Raw genomic sequence first — 7,808 nt, 5'->3', positions numbered from 1 at the left:
CTTGCCCGGCTGCTCTGGATCCTTTCCCAGCAGCCCTGGCTGAGTGGAGCAGTCCGAGCTGAGCGCAGAGGTGCCCATGGAACAGCCGTGCCCAGGAAGGCTGGCTGGGAAGGATGATCCAGGAACCACAGGCCTGGCAGCCTGGCTTTGCTGCCAGGGAAGGCCTTGGAGCAGACCCTCCTGAGTGCCATCCCACGGCACGTGCAGGGAACCAGGGGCTCTGCTGGAGGCTGGGAAAGCTCTGCGGAGGGACGGGCACAGCTGGGGGTCCTGGCGGGCTGTTGCGGGCTTCTGTGAGGGTGTTTGGGGGGGTGGATGTTGGGCGGTGCGTTGGGGATGGAGTTGTCTGGAAGGTGAGAGGTCTGGGCTGGAATTTGAGTCAGTTTGAAGGCAGCATCTGTGCTTTGGCACAGCTTTGGTGTTGGACGGCAGAAAGAATATCTGTGACTATTTCTTTTACTGGTCCTGTTTCTCCTGCAGGGAACAAGAGGGGAGAGCTGTACTTTATTGGCCACTTAGAGATCTGTACTGGGGGAGGATCGGCCCTTTTGCCATCTCCTCATTTAGTTGGGTTACTGTTGTAACACTGAGGGGTCTTCATTCCTTGAGAGCTTTTATTCCTTAAGAGAATTAGGAGATTATAATCCCTTCATGGAAAACCATTTGCAAACCAAAGAATGGCCTTCCTTTTGGCCTCTCTGTAGTGTTATGTTTTGTAAAGGGACTTCCAGTGGATGATGTTAAGGCATATGTGTTGCTGCTTTGAGATGGGAACAAACTTCAAAACCAATGCCATTGTCTGGGCATTGCTGTTAATTTGAGAAGTTTGCAAATTTTGGAACTACTTGAGCTGAGCAATGGGAATTAAAGCTTTCCTGAAGTGAGGATACTTAAATGTCCTGAGCCCGCAGTGCAGGGCAGTATTTGCTGATGTTTCGAGCCCTTCCTAAAGATCCTGTGGGGCTGCCTTAGACACCTGGGGCCAGGCATTCCTTCCAGCCTGGGCCACTTTGGCTGGGCTGGGGGCGGCCCCAGGGCAGGCGGCAGTGTGTGCAAGGGCCCTGGGTGGCACGCTGCAGCACGGTCACCGTGCCATGGAATGGAAGCCGGTGTCCAAGGGCCCTTTGTGACACCTGGGAAATAGAAGCTTGCCCGGGTGCTGGGAGCAGGCAACGGGGCACAACGGGACAGAGCAGTGCCGTGAGGAGCCCCCGCACAGCACGCTCGTTCGTGTCCCACCCGGAGCTTTTCCGCAGCCTTGTTCCTACAGGTGACCTTGTGGCCAGACTGTGGGACTTGGTGACTCGGAGCTTTTCCGAGGCATCTCCCATTCCTGTGGCCAGTGCCATCAAGTCCAGACCGTGGGATTTGGTCACCTGAATCATTAACGAGGAGTCTCCTGTGATTTTGGCAGGAGTCCTCAAGACCAGAGTGCAGGATTTGCTGTCCTGCAGCCTTTTTGAAGCTTCCCTGTCGCAGGTGCCTTCAAGGCACAACCGCAATTGTTGCCTTGGCGATATCCTGAGCCATCTCTCTTTAAGGTGCCCTCGAGGCCGAGCTCTAGCATGGCAGGCAGATTCCCCAGCTTGTTGAAAGTGTTCAGGGGGAAAAAAAAGAATGACCCTGGAGCTGCTCCAGCACAACAGCCTGAAGATCTGGAGCAGATTCAGACACTGCAGGGTGGTGAGTAGCAGAGCTGCGCCACAGGGCTGATGGCTACAGCCAGCTTGGCCCCATCCCATCCCATCCCATCCCTGAGGGCATGCCAACGGATAGGATGGAACAGGGGCTGGGCAGACGCCCCTCAGTGGCCATGCTCTAACCCCTGGGCCATCCTGAGGCTCTCCTTGCCTGGGGAGGCTCCTCAGCTCTGGCTGCGCTCGCTCTTTGCCAGATGCAGCCAGGGACCAGACTCCAGAGCAGGAGCCCACCCGTGGCCGCTTCCGCAGAGCAGCGCAGGTACCTGCGGCCATCCCCACCTGGGCCGGGCCTGCTGGCACTGCTCGGCCGGGCCCCACGTTGGAGCAGACCATGGAACGTCCCTCTCTTCTTCCCGCCCTTCCCTTCTGTTGCAGACACTGCGGAGGTTCCTGCGCCTTCGGCGCACTAAGACCAGCGGCCCCGCGCCCGAGGGCACGGCCGAGCCCGACCCCAGGCCCAGCGAGCTGCGGGCAGAGGCTGCTTCCAGCACAGCGTCCTCTGACCTGGCTGCCAGCTCTGACTGGGAAACCAACAAGGGCTGGGAGGAGGCTGACATGGCCCTGACGGAGGCCATGGCCACCAGCAACACCATCAGCCAGGGCATCCCAGAGACTGAGGCCATGCCCACGCTCACTGTGAGTCCTGGAGCCACTCTGGAGTTTTTCCAGAAGGGTTTTTATTCTCTGCAGCAGCCTGGGGCCAGGGCTGAAGGCCTCTCAGGATCACGTGGCCCCTCAAGCCATGTCCGCTGGGCCCCCTCAGCCCCATCCCAGTGGGCTGGGAAGGCGAGCACTTCTTGGGGGAAGCTGGGCAAGTTGCTGCCTTGGACAGCACTCAAAATCTCCCCCATGCCTCCTCCAGGTGCCAGCCATTGTAAGGAGCATCCACCAGAGGCTGGTGTCCCATGTCACTGTGGATGCCAGGCTGCAAAGTGACATTGTGAGGCTGGCTGAAGAACACCCTGCGGACGTGGTGCTGAGCCTCCTGCGCTGTGCCCCAACGTGTGACAGGTACGGGGCCCACGTGCCTGCACAGCTCAGGGCTCACCAGCCTTTGGGGCCCATGGCCCTGCACAGCCTGTGCTATGGGCTCTGCCAGACAGGCAGAGAGGTCCAGGACCCTGGGGCCCCTCTGTTTCCCGAGCCTGCTGCCAATGCTCCCTCCCTGCCCCTCAGGGCACCGGGGCTCTGTCACCTGGGCCCCCACAGCTGCACAGGGCATGGTACTGGGACTGAGATGCCCCTGACACAGAGCTCTGATCCCACAGAGCTGCTACAATGATATGGAGAGCCATTGGCTCATCACGAGTAACAGTGGAGAAAGTGCTGCCAACACTGGTCCGGGTAATGGAGGATTGGCCACTGCACAGCGCATGCACCTCTGATGGGGATGACACAAATGTTTCTGCCCTGGCTGTGAGTTTCTGGAACTGGCCTCTGCTTGCCCCTCGGTCACCTCCCCAGCAGCTCTCCATCCTCTCCATGCCTCAGGCGCTGGGCTGAACCCTGGGCTAGGGGCAGGCTCAGGGGGCACCAGGCCCGCTGCTCCTCCTGCATCTGCCCTTGGGCCCTGCCCCATGGACACCTCGGCACTGAGTCCTGTCTTGGGCTGCTTCTTTTGCAGGCAACTCTGGTGATCTGGGTGATGGTCCAGGTGCCTCAGTACCATGAGGCAACGATTCATTCTTTCTACCCTCTGTTTGTGGCTCTGCTCTTCCATGTTGCCATCACCACACAGCAGATGCCACCAGAGGAAGTCGATACCTTCTGGAGAGCATGCCAGCAGGAGCACCGCCTTCCCAGCAAGCTTAACAGGTCCCAGTCCTCCTGGCCTTCCCATGCCCTTGTGGCCAGGGCCAGTGCTCCCAGTGTGACCTGGGCTTTGCTCTGCACACAGGTTTGCAGTGCAGGCAATGAAGGCTCTGCTCTACCTACTGCGCTGTGACAAAGAGGTGATGTCTATGGAGCGCAAGTGTGGCTGGGACACGCTGCTGTGTGCTCACACCCAGCACTATGCCATGGGTCTGCTGGCCAGGTGAGACCCCCTTGTCCCCATTGCCCCCGGCATTTGTGCCCTGTGCCCCGCTCAGTCCCTGTGGTCATGGGCCAGAGAGCCTCGTCACTGAGGGACGGCCAAGGAGACTGGAAAAGGCTGGGAGAGGAGGGTGCCCAGAAGGGGCCACCTCCCAGAGCACCCACATGCCCTCCAGGGATGCTGGGGAAAGACCAGACCTCTGTGAGTCAGTCCTGGGAGAGGTTTGCCCCCCCACCTCAGAGTCTTGGTGCCTTTTTTCCCCTGCCAGGGAGATGCGTTATGCCTTGACCCCCCTGTGTTCCCATGTTGCATATCGCCTTCTCCTGCTGCTCAGCAGTGACAAGCCAAGGTGGGATCTGCCCTTGCTGGCATTCCTTGTGGAGGTGAGCCTCAAGGCCAGCGCTGCCTGGCTGAGCTGCCTCCCAGCTCTCTGCCCTCTCACAGCCACAGCTGCCTGGGACGGTGCCCGTGCCCTGTGCTGCTGCTGCTGCTGCTGCCTGGGCCCAGCCCTGTGCGCTTCTGAGCTCCTGCTGGCCGGCTCCCCTGTCACTGCCCTGTGCCTTGCAGGTCCTCGAGTGCCTGGACTTGAGGAAATGTGCTCTCACTGTCGTGAAGATCATGTCAAGTTGCCTGCAGAGCAAGTGCAGGGAGAGGCGTCGCCTGGCACTCAGAGGCCTCGTGGTGCTCAGCAAGGATCCCTCGATGGTGAGAAGGGGGCAGCGGCTGAAGCTGCGCTGGGGAAAGCAGCCCCTTGGGCTGGCAGGGCTTCAGGAGCTGAGGCAGCTGCTCCCAGCTCTCCTGCCTCACCTGCCCCAGGGCTTTGGCTCAGGCCTTTGGCCTGTGGGCCCTGCAGCAGCACGGTGGCCTTGCAGTGCCAGGGTGGTGGTGGCAGTGCAGCCGTCCATGGCTTCCCAGCACAGCCTTGTGTTCCACACAGGCCAAACCTCTACGCAGCGTGTCTCGAAGCCTTCTGAAGCTTCTGGGTGATGCAGATGGAGAGGTGGTCAGCATGTCCCTCTCTCTGTTCAAGAAGATGCTCCAGAAAAAACATCTCCTGATATCTAGCACTTCTGCCCCAAAGCTGGCTGAGGCGCTCCTGCCACTCTTTGACAATGTAAGGCTCTGTGTCCCCAGCCATAGGCACTTGCTGCTGACCAGAAATTTTGTGCTCTCTGGATTTTCAGCTGTTTGCCCAGGAGTACAGGATGTTTGATGCTTAAGTATTTTCCTCCTCCTTTCCTCCAGGACAACAGCCAAGTGCAGGCGCTCTCCATTTACCTCTTCCGCAAGATGATGGAGTTGGTAGTGGATGAGGGAAAAAAGCCCTTGAAGACAATTGTGAACCAGAGCCTGCTCCCCCTCTTCTTGCACTGCCATGAGGAGAACCAACACGTGGCAGAGGTGAGGTTTTCTGTGATGCTGCTGGATCCCTGGCAGGGGGCTTGGCTGCCTCCTGCCCTGGCACCTCATGGACTGCAGCCTCCTCCAGGCCTTGGCACAGGGATGTGATTCCGGTGCCCTGGGCTGTGGGGCCATCTCTGGGTCTCTGCTGCTCTCCAGGCCTCTCGGGAAACGCTGCATTGTGCGGCCAGGTTCTTGGAGAAGACGGATCTCCAGAGGGTGCTGAAGACGGAGCAGCCGTTGAAAATTGATGAGTGCCTGGTAAGGAGGGCCTGCAAGCCCCAGCCTCAGCCTGGAGAAGGCCCCTGAGGGCGGCGCTCAGTGTGCGGGGCCGGGCAGCTGTGCCCCTGCCCGCTGCTGCGGCCAGAGGCCGCGGGGGCTCTTCTCCAGGCTCCCGTGGGCCCCAGCCGGGTGCCCATGGAGCCCCGGCCCAGCAGGGCTGCGGGCCGGCACCGCGGCTCCCCGGGCAGCAGCCGGCCCTCTGCCCCCTGCCCTCGGGAGCCCTTGGCCAGCGGCTGCTGGCCGCGCCTCAGGCCTGTGCGGCCACGGGAGGCCGGGGCTGGGCGCAGGCAGCGCCCGGCCCAGGGGCTGAGCCCGCGCCAACCCTTCCCTCCTGCCGCTCTCTGCAGCTGGCAGAGGACAGGAGCCGAGCGGCCCAGCACATGCAGTGGGCCCTGCGGTTCCTGGATAGCCCACAGGAGTCCGTACGGGAGGCGGCCGTCAGGATCATCGGTGAGCCCCGGGCCCGGGCTCCCTCCCCGGCCCGGCCCGCCGCAGCTCGGCCCCAGCCCCGCCTGCTGCCCCGGCAGCGCCGCCGGCAGCGCCGGCTGTGCCGCTGGGGCCGTGACAGGCTCTGTGTTCACAGGCAGCGCCGGGCGGTGCCGCAGGGGGAAGAGGGAAGAGCTCCGGGCCCACAGTCAGGGTGAGTGCGGACACCGGGCTGACAGCGGGGCCTGCCCGGGAGAGCTGCATTGCCTTCGCTCCCTGGGTGCATGAGGGGTGGCCTGGGCAGAGCACAGCGAGCGATTTCAGGGACACTGGTCCGGGGGATTCGTGGCCAGCGTCTTGCAGCTGATCCCGTTTGCCCCCCCCTCTCTTCTGGCCGATGCAAGAGCTGAGTGGGACACCCCTATGTAGTGGTTTTGGTTCACTAATTGATGATTTCCTGGCCAATGTTCCAATTAGTGTGGTAAGTTCCGTGCTGGTTAATCACCAGTTCATCCAGTAGAATGTAGTTCATCATTTTCTGTGTGAGATAGGATTAGGAGAAAGGCAAAGCAGGCTCCAAACTTTAAAAGGGTATGAAGAAAAATTTATTAACAGTAACTGAAAGAAGGAGTAATAAGAATCAGAACAAAACCTTCAGAACATTTCTCCTCCCCCTACAACTTTTTCTTTCCCACTGACAATGTAAAGGGACAAAACCAAAATTTTGAGTCACTTTACTACCTCTAGAATAGTCTCTCTTCTGCTCACTTAAGGAGAAATGTCCCTCTTGTTAATGTTATGGAGATTTTCCACAAGAAAGCAGTTCTCTCGTGGCTCTCAATTTCCATCAACAGCAGCCACACTGCAGGGAAATCTGCAATTCTGAAATCGCTCCCATTTTCCACAAGCTTTTCCGCAGCTGTGTTTCTGCGCCGTGTCAACTCTTGGGGTACTGTTCTAAAGATGAGCTGTTCAAAGGCAAAGGTTCTCTTTATCTATCTCTAAAATCATCTTCCATCTCTAGCAAGAGAGATCTTCTTCTGTTCCTGGGGGCACAGGATCTTCATCACTCTTCTCTCCATCTCTGTTCAAACTTGTCCTAGAATCATACCTTCATGTCTTATAGGGAAAAAAAGTGTCCTTCTCCCTATGTTTACAAGAGGATTTCAGCCTAAAACTAAAGGCATCTCCTCATCCCTCCCATCTGGGACTTGACTTCTTCACTGACCTCAGCCAGGCCTAGGCTGGGTCAGCTGTGTTACCTCTTTGTCGGCCAGAAGGGAAAAGAGAAAGTTCCCAAGTTTATTTTGTTTGTAACGTGTTTTTCACAGAGGCTTTCATGTACAGCTTTCCTGATTATCAGTTCCCAAAACCAACCCTTGATTGGTTTCCTATCGGACACGGAGGAACCTGCCAGCAGCCTCTCCCAAAACATCATGTCCGTGATGCACAAAGCAGCACACAGTGGCAGGAGCGTTCTCCTAGGATTCCTGCAGTTGTGGGTGCTGACTGTGGCTCTCTTCCTCTCTGTTCCAGCCATTTAAGTCCCAAGGAAAGACACTAGTCCATCCCACTGTAACCTGGATATTCACAGCCGATTTGCCAGAAGAGCTGAAGAATTAGGTGCCTCTTCAGGATCCGGTGAAGCAGTTTCCCAAGAACAGCACCAGGAGACACTGAAGAGCAAACCATCTCCCAGTGCCACTGGAGCTCCAGGCACAGCTGATGCCTGGCACAGCTGAGCCTGTGAGAAGCTCCCGTAGCTCGTGCCGTCACCCTGCCTGTTGACAGCTCCCTCCTTCCAGCCCTCATACCCTGCCCATACCCTTTTCTTACCTCCCAGCTCATCCCTTTGCTTTGCTTTTCATTAATAAACCGTTTGGCTTTTTCACTTTGCCTTCATCTCTGTGGAGCTGAAGCAAATCCGGGGCCCTGGGACACACAGGCCCCTGCTGCCGTTCTCT

This window comes from Agelaius tricolor, unplaced genomic scaffold (genome assembly GCF_023055355.1).
Source record: "Agelaius tricolor isolate 1412-34295 unplaced genomic scaffold, bAgeTri1.0.p SCAF_39, whole genome shotgun sequence".
NCBI lineage: Eukaryota > Metazoa > Chordata > Aves > Passeriformes > Icteridae > Agelaius > Agelaius tricolor.
The sequence above is the reverse complement of the archived record's forward strand: the minus strand, read 5'-3'. Positions refer to the sequence as shown.